Source organism: Octodon degus, unplaced genomic scaffold, assembly GCF_000260255.1.
Source record: "Octodon degus isolate 3935 unplaced genomic scaffold, OctDeg1.0 scaffold00335, whole genome shotgun sequence".
Classification (NCBI taxonomy): Eukaryota; Metazoa; Chordata; class Mammalia; order Rodentia; family Octodontidae; genus Octodon; species Octodon degus.
In genome coordinates this window covers 518235-532524 of record NW_004524911.1, presented here as the reverse complement: position 1 = coordinate 532524, position 14290 = coordinate 518235, and positions in this window count along the sequence as shown.

Genomic DNA, 14290 nt, shown 5'->3' with positions numbered 1-14290 from the left:
TGATCATAGCTAGGGAGCTTTAAAATCATAAATACATAAATCTCTTTGAATTGATCTATAAATTTAGTAGTTTTAAGATTTTTATGGAACATGACAATCTGACTCTCAAATGTGTTTGAAATAAGAAAGGACCAGGCCAGGGAGATAGCTCAGTGGCACACTGCCTAACTGGCAAGCACAAGGTCCTGAGTTCGATTCTCAGAACCAAAAAAGAAAAAAAGAAAGGACTGAGAACTATAATATGCCTGAAGAAAAATAAGATGGAGAGATTTTGCTCTGTCAAATATCAAGATTGCCTAGGAAGCTAAAGTAATTAAGGTTGTGTGATACAGGCTCAAGGACAAAAAGCTGGTCAGTACCAATAGATGCCCAGGAACAGACTTGTACAGATACGGAACCTAGACATATGACAGACATGGCACTTTTTCAGCCAATGCTGAAACTAGTTCCCTGCCATACACTACTCAAAAATCAATTCCACTTGGATTAAGGACTTAACTATCAAAGCTAAGCTTTTATTAGAAAAAATAACAAATACATCCATGGCCATACTTCAAGGAAGGAAGACAAAGCATTTGTTATAATAAAGACCAATTCATTCAATTCAATTCAAAATAAAAATTTGTAAGGGCTGGCCAGATAGTCCAACGGACTAAAGCGCTTGCTGAGGCAGAGTTCAGTGGCTGGGGTTTGATCCCCAACATGCTGTGCAGGCCCCGGGGTACGATGAGATGGCGATTGAGACTGGGCGTGGTGGCACATGCCTGTAATCCCAGCACTTGGGAGGCTGAAAACAGGAGGATCACTATGAGTCCGATTTACATAGTGAGAACCTGAAGACCCTGTAGACCCTGTACCAAATACAAAAAAAAAAAAAAAAAATTGTAGCTGGGCATGATGGTATATCCTTGTAGTCCCAGCACTTGGGAGGCTGAGGCAATAGGACTGCCACAAGATTGAGGTAGCCTGGGCTACATAGTGAGTTCAAGGCCAGCCCATGCTACATAGTGAGACCCTGTCTCAAAAAAAATCTCCTATGCAAAGATGTAATAAATAAAAAAAACCCACAAACTGAGATGATATTTAACATACTTCACTGATAAATGATGAATATCCAAAATAAAGAACTTCTACAAGATGGGCATGGAAGCACAGGCTGTGGCACTCTGGGAGGATGAAGCAGGAGGATTACAAATTCATGCCTAGACTGAGAAATGCAGTGACTCAGTGAGACCCTTTCTCAAAATAAAAACAAAACATTAGGTCTGGTGGGTGTGGTGGTGCACACCTGTAATCCCAGCACTAGGGAGGCTGAGGCAGGAGGATTACTGAGAGGTCAGATAAAAATATAGTGAATTTAAAAAAAAAGTTCTTACTGTAATAGACATGCTGTCATTAGTCTTCCTCAAAACACTCTCACTTGTTTTCCTTTAAAAAAAATTTTATTTTATTTATTTGTTACAGGGTCTCAGTATGCACCCGAGCACTGGGGTTACAGGTGTGCACCACCATGCCTGAATCGGGGCTGGCACAGGGCAGCACACCTGGGGTTCTAGGGCCAGCGCAGCACGCAGTACCAGGGATTGAGCCCCACTGAGTTATCTCCCTAGCTCCTCCCCTTGTGCAAAACACAGTGTTGTCTTGGCCACACTCCGTGGCAGTTCTAGAAGTCCTGCTTGGCATCTTTAGTTGCTCTGTTGTGGCTGCCTCAGTGTACCAAATGTATTCAAGATGCCTGGCTTTCATGACCATTTTAACTTTAGGGAAGACCCAGATGTCTCAGAGTGCTAGACCCAGTGAACGAGGTAGATGAGGACACATTTCAGTTTCCATGAGCCTGCCTTTCCTTTGGATGACATTCAGCAGCAGTACGCACCATATTTTTGATCATACCTCATAAAGACTCTCACAAAATGGGACCACTAGAACTGCTTCAGAAAGTAGTAAGAGTGAGATAAGTGTGTCTGAAGTGGGGAGGGGTAATTTGAGAGGGATTAACGGCAATGTGTCTTTTTCACCAGTCTTGCTCTTTTCCTTATCATGGGGCATAGGTACGTACACACCTGACATCTTGAACCTTGTTGTTTCTCCTTCCCTTCCTCTCATTCTCACCCTCCTCTATCCCGCGTCCCTTCCAATCCTTTCAAAGAGCCAATGCATGGCTCTTTACTGATTCTTTCTATTGTTTTAATCTCAACTTCATCAATTTCATCTACTAAAAACTATACCATTAACAATAGAAAAGAATTCAGCAATAAAACATAGGACCAACTGAATAGTTGAAATTAATAAAGTTTAATAGCAATAATAATAATAATGGAGGGGTGGAGGAAGGCGAAATAAAAGAAGTAAAATTTGAAAAAGAAAAAAATTAGGGTTATGGTTACTATTACAAAAGATCAGGACAGGAAACAGAGATAAAATATCCAATTAAAGAAAAAGAAATAAGCTGGGCGTGGTGGCATACACCTGTAATCCCAGCACCTGGGAGGCTGAAGCAGGAGGAGCACTGTGGGTTCCAGGCCAGCCTGGGCTAAAAAGCGAGTTCAAGGCCAGCCTACATAGGGAGACCCTGTCTAAAAAAAAATAAATAAAGTTATTGGAATTAAGTAAACCTAACAGAAAAAGACAAACAAGAAGAGAAAAAAAGAGATAAAAACAAAAAGCCAACAACAGGAAAAAAGAAGCAAAAATAAACGCAAACAGAAAAATGCATCAAACAAATTCCTCTGAGCGACTTCGTTCTTTCCCAGGTCTGCAGTGCTTGAATCTAGCAGGTACAGTAGGAGACAGTGAGTGACAACTGGGGCCTCGGCGCTTTCCGTACCCATCTTTTGCTATGTCAATTCAGAGTGCTGCACCGCCTTTCCCACTCACCAGATCAGTTAATGGTGTGGAGTTTGCCTCTGGGCTCTACTTATTCCAGCCGCTTAGTGTTTGTGCCTTCTGTCACTACCATCTCAGCCAAGCTTCGTGCCCTGCGCATGGGTGCATGAGGTGCCTGCCTTGCTCCAGAGGACACTCCAGCTATACATCCAGGCTGTGACAACTATCCAAACAAAGCATATCCCTGGTCACGTTGGCAGATGGGAAAAGCAAACAGGCCAGTGATTTCTGTGCAGAAAGCAGGCAGCAAGGAGGCTGAGCAGTCCCCTGGACTTCCCCCAGTGCTCTGAGACCCGGCCTCCTCCAACCTCCAAGAAACCACACACTCAGCTTCTGTTCTCACCTCCAGGACTGCGATGTCCTTTACAACCCAAACTCCCACAGTGTAAACTTCTCAGGGGGTATGCAAACAGACCACCCTCTCCTTGTGACTGTCTCTATGGCTGCTTTCCACAGAGGGCCCGAAATGAAGCTGTTTTGTAATTTCTTTCTTTTTCTTTTTGGTGGAACTGAGGATTGAACTCAGGCCCTTGTGCTTGCCAGGCAAGCAAGCACTTATTCTACTGAGCCATCTCCCCAGCCCTGTTCTGTAATTTCTAATGCCAAAAAAGTTCACGATAAATCCCTTACCAAAATGGCTTGGATAAATCACTCCCAAGTATGGCACGTACTGCGGTGGATTTCTTCTTCAACTCCATTCTGCCACGTAGAGTCACTATGAGAGGAAAACTCCATGTTGTACTTGCAATTTACAATAACCATGGGCTTTCCTTGGGGCTAGTACTACTGGTCCATTGTTTTTCTCCCTGGGGCTGCTGACCCTCTCTCTGCTTACTTTATTTTTGCTGAAACAAACCACCCTCCCAGGAGCTGGGATTAGCATTTCAGACTGTTTTGTTCTTTTTTTTTTTTTTTTTTTTTTTTTAGGGAAGGGTCTACAGGGTGTTCAGGGTCTCACTACTAGATCAGACTCATACTGATCTGCCTATTTACAGCCTCCCAAGGGCTTGGATTACAGTCCTGCGCCACCACACCCAGCCTCAATTACCATTTCAGCGTGTGCCGTGGGGGCAGGGCCGGCATGGCAGGCCTGAGGATCAAACCCCAGGCCCCTGCACCTGCTTGCAGGCGCTTTAATCCACTGAGCTATTTGGCTGGCCCCCAGACTGTTTTATTCTTTTTTCTGCATTGTTCCAATGTGTCTTTTACTATAATACATTTTTTAAATTCACTGTATATTTTGATCATATGTGCAAGAGATATTATAAAATCTTTTGAAAGATGAAACATGTGGCCAGTTACCAAGAAAAGATGTTCAACTACATTAATAACTGGAAAAATGCTAATTAAGTCCACAGTGAAATATCACTTTATACTCACTTAATAACAAAAAATAAGTGAGACAAGATCAAATATATGAGAGTTTGAATTTCCTGTACATTGTTGTGGCTTTTTTTTTTGCGGTACCGGGGATTGAACTCAGGACCCTGGGCTTGCCAGGCAAGCACTTACTCTACTGAGCTATCTCCCTGGGCCCTCCTGTACATTGTTAAGAGGAATGTAAGTTGGTATCATCAGTTTGGGATGTAGTTTGACAAAATGCAGCTAAACTGAACTTTTACATGTCCTAATTAGCCAGCAATTCTACTCATACACATATATAGCCAAGAACAGTGGATGTGCATGCATAGCAGGAGATGCCTATAATGCTCACAACAACACTGTTCTGAAGAACAAAAAGCTAGAAATGACCTAAATGTCCACCAACAGGAAAAATGATGATATATTTTATGATCACCCAAAGAATATTATACATCCGTTAAAATGAACAAAGGACAGTTACACAGACAAATACAACACAAGAACAGCACTAATGATGACATCTTAGAAATCTTAGAGAAACATAATACTGAGTAAAACCAGAAGCAACAGAAGATCACATACAATATGATACTATTTTTAGAAAGCTCACAGCTAAATAATGTGTTGGTCAAACATCCCAACAAATATGTAAAAAAAAAACCCTCACACGAATCAAAAAGAGCAAGAGAATATTAAACGTAAGAGTTAAGAGTGGTGATTTGGGCAGGGGGTAGGTAGAGGGTTCAGACAACGCATGGGTAGATGTCATCATTAGTGCTGTTCTTGGGTGGGGTGGTGAGTTCACGGGTTTTCATATTATCTTTATAATGTGCATAATGTATGCATTTTATCACATAGCTAATATACCTTAAATGAAAAGACAGAATGAGAAAAGAGGAAGAGGAAGTAAGGATGAAAATTCAGAGTATTGCTATCAGGGGAATTATGGGGAAATAGCTCAGTGGGATAAGCGCTTGTCTGGCAAGCTCAAGAGCCTGAGTTCAAACCCCAGTTGGGGGGGGAGGAATTATGGAACAAAGTTATCATCACAAGGGCCATGAGATAGGGAGAGTTTTTAAACTTTTTTTTTAAGATAAGACCAATAGGAGATCAAAGAGATGGCAGAGGAAGGACTTTAGTGAGCATACTTTCCTCCACTAGTGAGCACAACATTGCAGCCAACCCCCAGTTTAGGTCTGGCCCAGCAGACCCAACATTCATGTCCATTCCTGAGATGGTCCTGAAGCCTTGATCTGTGAGGACTGGCCAGGCACCAGTTTGTAATGAGGCCTGGATGCTGTGTGCTGGAATGGACTTAGATTCTGAGTCTAGTGGAGCTTGGAGCCATGGAGCACAGCCTACAGCCTAAGCAAGCTTTGTGCTGGGGCAGGTACGGAGCCTGGGGCCATCGGGGCGGGGGCAGTATTGTAGTCAATACTGTTACAGGGTCTCAGTACGCAGCTCAGACTCAGAGATCCTCCTGTTTTCAGCCTTCCCAGCACTGAGATTACAGGTGTGTGCCACAACACCCTCCCAGACTCTGTGGCTGGCTCAGCCCACCCTAGGGGTGGGACTGGCACTGCAAGTCCCTAAAATACAAAAAATAAAATAAAAATAAACTTTTATTTTTTTACAACATGTTTGCAGTACATAATGACTCCACACATTGTGGGGAGTTGGTAAATGAACATAACATATTTTGATTACTTTTAAGGCCTCTTCCACTCTTCTCCCTCACCTCATCACTCTATCTCTTGGTCCTCTTTCCATTTGCAAAAAATCAATTGCCCTGAGCTGGCAAGATAGCTCGGTAGACTAAAGCACCTGCTTAGGCAAGTGCAGGGACTGTGGTTCAATCCCTGACACCACTTGCAGTGCTGGTCCCGCCCCTAGGGTGGGCTGAGCCGGCCACAGAGTCTGGGAGGGTGTTGTGGCACACCTGTAATCTCAGTGCTGGGGAGGCTGAAAACAGGAGGATCTCTGAGTCTGAGCTGCGTACTGAGACCCTGTAACAAATACATTAAAAAACAAATTTATTGCCCTATTTCTGATTAACTACCTTTTGTTTTGGTCTTTATTTATAATTTATGTTTCTCACATCTCACATAAGAGAAACCATGTGATATCTGAGCATGCACACCTTATTTCACTTAATATTATGATCTCAAAGTACATCCATTTTGCTAAAATGGCTCAAATTTATGCTCCTGTATAGCAGAATAGTACTGCACTATGTATAAATGCCCCATTTTCATGTGAATGTATCATTGTAATATGATGACTTTTAACTCTTCCTAGAATATATAAAGAAGGGGAATAGCTGGGTCAACTGGAACTCCTGTTTTTAGTTTTCTGAGTAACTGCCTCACTGATTTCTGTAGTGGTTAAACTAGTTTACATTCCCACCAGAAAGGTAGAAGGGTTCCAATTTCCCCAGAGCTTTGCTACCATTTGTTATTATTTGATTTTTTTTAAACTTCTTTTAAAAATGTATTTGTACAGGGTCTACAGGGTCTTACTACTAGATCAGACTCTGGTGAGTCTCCTGTTTTCAGCCTCCCAAGAGCTGAGATTACAGGCGCGTGCCACCATGCCCAGTCTCAATCACCATCTCAGCATGCCCTGGGGGCAGGCTGGCATGGCAGGCTGGGGATCGAACCCTGGCCACTGCACTCTGCCTAAGCAGGCACTTTTAGTGTGCTGAGCTGTCTGGCCAGTCCTTGATTTCTTAATGATAGCCACTCTTTCTAGAGTAAGACAGAATCTCAGTATTGTTCTCCTTTGCATTTCTCTAATGGCCAGAGATGTTGAACAGTTTTTCACGTATTTATTGGCCATTTGTACTTTTTCTGAGAAATGTCTGTTCCTTTGATTTGTCCGTATTTCGGTTGGGTCTTTTATTTCGGAGGGGTCTAATTTTTTTAGTTCTTTATATGCTCTAGTTATTAAGTCTCTGTTCAAGGAACAGCTGGCAATTTTTTCCCTCATTTTGTAAGTAGTCTCTTCACTCTATTGGTTGTTTCCTTTGCTGTGTAGCCTTTATTTTTATGTAATCCTATTTGTTGCTTCTTGATTTTTTTTCTTTGTAGAATTGTACTTCTGTCCAGAAAGTCCATGTCTATGCCTGTAGTGTTGAGCTTTATCTATTTTCTCTTCCAAAAATTAAGTGTTTTGTTTTAATATTTATTTATTTATTTTGAATGTGTTTGGTACAGGGCCTCACTATGCAGCTGGGACTTGTAGTGATCCTCCTGTTTTCAGCCTCCCCAGCTCTGGGATTAGAGGTGTGTGCCCCCATGCCTGGACTTGGCGGCTGGCTCTGCAGGCCCAACGGTGGGGCCAGCATGTTGTAATATTTAGATCTCTGACCACTTTGATTTTAGTTTAGTACATGGTGGAAGATATGTGTCTAGGTTCAATCTCTGGCATGTGTACAGTCAGTTTTTTTCAGCACCATTTTTTTTAAATTTTATTTATTTATGTGTGTGTGTGTGGTGTGTGTGTGTGGCCAGCTCAGCCCACCAGGGGGCGGGGCTGGCTGGCATGTGGTGCTGGGGGATTGAACCGCGGTCCCTGTGCTCTGCTAAGCTTGTTCTAAGTAGGTGCTTTAGACCACTGAGCCATCTCACCAGCCCTTCAGCACCATTTTTAAAGAGTCTATCTATCCTCCAGTGTATGGTTTTGGTCCCTTGGTCAAAGATTTGACGCCCAAATGTGCTTGGAATTGTTTTCCTGCATCCTCTGTTCTGTTGCATTGATCCACCTGTCGGTTTCTATGCCAACAGCATGCTCTTGCTGTCACTGTAGATGTATAATATAAACTTGAAGCTTGGGATCGTGATGCTTCCTGCTTTGCTGTTGTTGCTCAGAATTGCTTGTACTATTCTGCTTCTCTTCTAATTCTGTGTCCATGTTAGAATTATTTTCTCTAGTTTTATGAGGATTAAAGCTGCTGGGGTTTTGGGGTTTCTTTGGTGGTAGCAAGGATCAAATTCAGGGCGCCTGTGCTTACCAGGCAAGCACTTATTCCACGGAGCTACCTCCCTGCCCCAATGCTGCTAGTATTTTGACTGGGGTTGGTGGGAGGGTGGGGAGGGGAATGGGGTGTAAAAGTATTAAAATGTGTTACATACATGTACCAACTCACTATGATGAATGTAATTGACATATATTGCAAGGGTGTACTAATAACAATACATTTTAAAAAGCCAGGTGTGGCGTGCATACCTGCAGTCCCAGTCTTCTGGAAGGCAGAGGCAGGAGGATCACAAGTTAGACTCTATCCTGGGGAACTTACAGACTTTGTGAGACTCTCTGTCAAAATTTAAAAATACTAAATAGAAAAGGCTAGGGCTATAGCTCCATGAAAAGGTCCTGTGTTTAATACCCAATATCCTGCAACTGTGGGAGGGACAGATGCTCCTGCTGTGAGCCAGACCTAAAAGACCTAAAGGCCAAACAAACGCTAAAAGAATAGCACCTGGGGTTGATATTCTAAATAGGTATCGATCACCTGGAAAGACCCAAGTGAGTCACTAACCCAACCCCCAACAAAAAAAGACCCTGTCCCATATTCATGCCCACTTGCTATGTGACTTGCTTTCCCATTTGATACTGGATTTAATCAGTTTTACCTGAGCCATTAATGGTGCTTGTAATCCCATTGGTTGACCATAGTTTTGTTGACCCACCTCCTGCCCACCTAAGCGAGTTCCCATTCTCTCTACCTTAGCCCCACATGGTTTTACACTATAAAAGTCCCTGGAAGAGACAGCTTCCCGGGGAACTACCCGCTCGGCCCCCCTCCTGTCCCTCTCTTGGACAGGAGCTTTCTTTCTCTCAATAAATATACTCTGCTCATAAAAAAATACCCAATATCCAATACAGAAAGATGCACAGTATTAAAAGAGAGGAGCTGGGCCTGTAGCTCAGTACTGTACTTGCCTAGCATGCATGAGGCGCTGGGTTCCATCCCCAGTACAACATACCAATCAAACAATCAAACTTCAATAAAGATACAAAATACCTTTAGGGCCAGCCAGACAGCTCAGCAGACTAAAGCGCCTGCTTAGGTACCACAGTGCCTAAGCTTAGCCACCTGCTTAGCCACCACAGTGGCTGGATTCGATCCCAAGCAAGGCCTGCCAGCCCTGCCCCCAGGGTATGCTGAGATAGCCATTGAGATTGGGTGTGGTGGTACACACCCATAATCCCAGCACTTGGGAAACAGGAGGATCACTAGGAATCCGATCTATGTAGTGAGATCCTGTAGACCCTATACCTATTTTTTTAAATTTTATTTATTTATTTGTGTGTGTGTGTGGCCAGCTCAGCCCACCAGGGGGCGGGGCTGGCTGGCATGTGGTGCTGGGGGATTGAACCTTGGTCCCTGTGCTTTGCTAAGCTTGTTCTAAGAAGGTGCTTTAGACCACTGAGCCATCTCACCAGCCCTGTAGACCCTATAGACCCTTTACTAGCTACATTAAAAAAAATTTAAACAAGAAAGACATAGAGCAGCTCTTAGACAGGTGTGGTGGTGCATGTCTATAATCCCAGCACTTGGGGGGCTGAGGCAGGAGGAAGGTTGGGAGTTCAAGACTAATCTGGGGTGTGAAATGAGCCATAATTGCATAGTGAGACCATGTCTCAAAAAGACTAAATAAATAAATAAATAAGCATTCCTTATGTTAAAGCAATCAATTCATCAGAATGCAAGAAGTGTAAACATGTATGCCCAACACTGGACCACTTAAATATATAAAGCAATTCTATCAATTGTTCTGAGAAGACATAATAATAATGGCAGATTTCAATACCTTTCTTTCTTTTTTTTTAATTTATTTATTTGTGTGTGTGTGTGTGTGTGTGTGTGTATGTGTGTCCAGCTCAGCCCACCAGGAGGTGGGGCCGGCCGGCATGTGGTGCTGGGGGATCGAACCGCTGTCCCTTTGTTTTTGCCAAGCTTGTTCCAAGTAGGTGCTCTAGACCACTGAGCCATCTCACCAGCCCAATATCTTTCTTTCTAATGGACAGATCATCTAGTCAAATTCAATAAGGAAGCATTGGTCTCAAGCTCTGCTTTAGATGGAATGGAACTAATTGATATCTGTAGAACATTCTATCAAACAGCATCACAATACTTTTTTATGTATTTGGTACGGGGTCTCACTATGCAGCTCTGGCTTGTAGTGATTCTTTCGGTTTTCAGCCTCCCCAGCACAGGGATTACAGGCGTGCACCACCACACCTGGACTCAATGGTTGGCTCAGCATGCCCAGGGATGGGGCCAGTGAGACCTGCGGTGTGGGAGACTGAACCCCGCCCCTGCACTTGCCTAAGCAGGTGCTTAGTCCGCTGAGCTCTCCAGTCCCATAATATTTATTCTTCTCACACACATATGGAACTTTCTGCAAGACAGATCATATGCACAAAACGAGTCTCAACAAATTAAAAAGACTGAAATCATATCAAGTTTCTTTGTTAACCACAATGGTCTGAAACAGAAATCAGTAACAAAAGGGATTCCAGAAAACTCAGAAATACACAAAAATTAAACAACATATTCCTGCATCAAAGAAGAAACTAAAAGGGAATTTTTATGAAATGCTGCAAAGGCAATTCTAAGGAAAGTTTATAGCAATAATTGCCTGTATCACAAAACAAGGAAACTGGATGTGTTGGCTCGAACCTATAATCCTAGCACTGGGGAGGTTGAGACAGGAGGATCACTACAAGTCTAAGCTGCGTAGTGAGACCCTGTACCAAATAACTAATAAATAAAGATTGTAAACATCAAAAAAAAACCTTAGACTGAGAAAAGAAGGAAGATGTCAAGTAAACTAATATTGCGCCTCAAGCACCTAGAGAAAGAAGTTAGCAAGAGCAAGAACATAATAAAGATCATAGTATTAATGAATTAAATAGAAATTTAAAAATAGAAAAGATCAATGAAACTAAGTTGGCTTTTCATTAAAAAAGAAAAACAAATATTTAGCCACACTAAGAAAAAAGCAAAAACAAAAAGAGGATCCAGGTTGGCAGCACATGCCTCTCATCCCAGCCACTCAAGGCTGAAACAGGCGGACTGCAAATTCCAAGCCAGCCTGGGCAGCAGATAGTGAGGCCCTACCTTAAACAAAACAGACAAAGAAAAGAATAACTTAAAAATATAAAAGATAAAAATTCAAAACTGGAATAAAAAGAGATTAAGAGAAAAGACAGGATTGAAATAAATGAATTCAGAAAAGAAAGATGAGATCATGAAGTAACAAAAAAATCTCAACAGACCAATGATGAATAAAAACATTGAATCAGTTAAAAATGACATCCATGACAGAAAAACCCAGATCTGAGCTTCTACTCTGGCAAGCAAAGGAAGAAAGATCACAAATTCCAGCCACACCGGGAGAATTCAGTGACTTTTTTATGGCGGAACGAGAATTCAGTGACTTAACAAGACCGTATCTCAAAAAATTTTAAAGAACAACTCGGATACAGTTCAGTGTGAAGGCCATGGATTCAGTCCTCAGTACTGAAAAGAAGAGACAGCTAGGACAGCACGTTTGTGCCATGGCGCCTGGCTAAAACGTCCATTTTCTGACAGAAAATGATGAGACATACAAAGGAACAAGAAATTATGCCACATATACAGGGAAAAGAATGACAAAGCAGCGAACAGAACATGTCCCTAAGAGGGCTGATATTTTAAACTTTATAGACAAAGACTTTATATTAGTTATATTACATTTGCAGATATTTTCAAAGAATGAAAAAAACATATTTGTAGAATTAAAGAATATGATAATGATGTTTTACCACATGATATTAATAAAGTGATAATGTATTAAAAATTAAATAGAAAAATCTGGAGTTGAAAAGTACAATAACCAAAATGAACCCTTCACTAGTGTAGTTTACTGACAGATTTCAGATGGCAGGAGAAAGAAGGATAAGAAAGGGATTATCCATTCTGAGAATCAGAAAGATAGAAAAGGGAATAAAAGAGAAAAAGGGGGCTGGAAAGATGGCTCAGTAGAATAAGAGCCTGCCTGGCAAGTGCAAGGTCCTGAGTTCAATTCCCAGTACAAAAAAAAAAAAAAAAGACAATGAGAAAAAGATCCTCACAGACTTGAGGGACAGCATCAGACTACGACATATTCACAATGGAACCTGAAAAGGAAAAGCAGCAGACAAAGGACTCAAAACTTCAGGGCTCAAAGAGATTCATCCTGGGAATTTCATGGTGAAACTGATAAAAGAAAATATGGAAAGCAGCAACAGAAAATGACTTATGCAAATAAGGGATTTTCAATAAGATTTATTGTTTCTAACCAAAAAACCCACAGTTTTCAAACTGGTAAAACAAAAAGATTGTTGACTAAGAATTCTTTATCTAGCAATGCTGTCATTTGAAAATGAAAGCATTTAAGATAAAAACAGATGGAAGGCATTTCTTTCTCACAGCCAGACCATGTAAGAAATACTAATTTCAGCCAGGCATGGTGCCACATGCATGTAATCCCAGTACTTGGGAGGCTGAGGCAGGAGGATTGCCATGAGTTCGAGGCTACCTTGGGCTGCACAGTGAGTCCAAGCCAGCCTGAACTACATAATGCAAACTGTCTCAAAAAAAACAAAACATGACACTGTGTGTGGTGGCACCCGCCTGTAATCCCAGCTCTTGGGAGGCTGTAAACAGGTAGATCACTACGAGTCCGATCTAGTAGTGAGACCCTGAACACCCAAAACCAAAGCAAAACAAAAACAAAAAAAAATCCTTGATAAATCTATCATAAAAAACTATAGCTCTATATGCCTTATGAATATAGATGTAAAAATCTCAAAAAATGTTTAGCAAACCAAAGTCCAGTAGCATTCAAAAAAATCTTGTTTAACATGATTAAGTGGTATTTATCTCAGAAATGTGAGGTTGTTTTCATCTGCGAAATAATATTACACACCATACTAATGCAATGAAGCACATACTCCACCTGATCAACACAATAGCTACAGAAAAAGCATTTGCCAAAATACAACATCCATTCATGGCAAAAACAAACAAACAAAAACACATGAGAAACAAAGAGTAGAAAGACTTCTTCAGCCAGATGAAGGAGACTAACACAGAACCCACAGCTCACATCACTGTAATACTTTCCCCTAAGGTCAGAAATAAGACAAAGTTGTCTGCTCTCATCATTTCTCATCAACACTGGAAAAGCTAACTAGGGAAATCAGGCAAGAGAATATAGGCATCCACATTGGAAAGAAAAAAGTAAAATTATTTCTATTTACAGATTATGTGATCTTTAAGAGAGATATAATATTTGTACATCTTTATGGGGTACATTATGGTAATTTGATGCACATATAGTATATAATAATTAAATTGGGGCAATAACCAATTCTATCTCTTAAACCTTAATTGTATGTGCCGAGAATTTTATATTCTTCTAGTCATTTTGAAACATACCAGATTGTTCCTATCAATAGTTATTACTGTGCTATAGAAAATTATAACTAATTTCTCCTCTCTATTTTGGTGTCCTTTAACTTCTTTCCACATGCTACACTCTCTGCCCTGCCACTAAGTGACCACTATTCCACTCTATTTTTATACGAGATTGCCTAGTTTCAACACATGAGAATGACATGATTTCATCTATGAGGAATCCTATAGAATTCATCAGAAAACTATTTGAAGTAATAGACAAGTACAGCAATGGGGCATGATAGATCAAAAAACAAAAATAAATTATGTTTGTATACATTAGCAAATAATATACAATACAAATTATATTTGTATACATAATAAATTATATATGTATATATATAATGAACAATCAGAAAGCAAAGGAAAACAATCCCACTTATACAAGCATCAAAACCACACAATCCTGAAGAATACATCTGACAGAAGCAGCATAAGTCATACATGCTGAAAACTATAAAAAAAATTCCTGAAAGACATCAAAAATCTAAATAAACAGAGGGACATTCCATGTCCACAGATTGAAAGACAATAGTTAAATGGCAACATTCT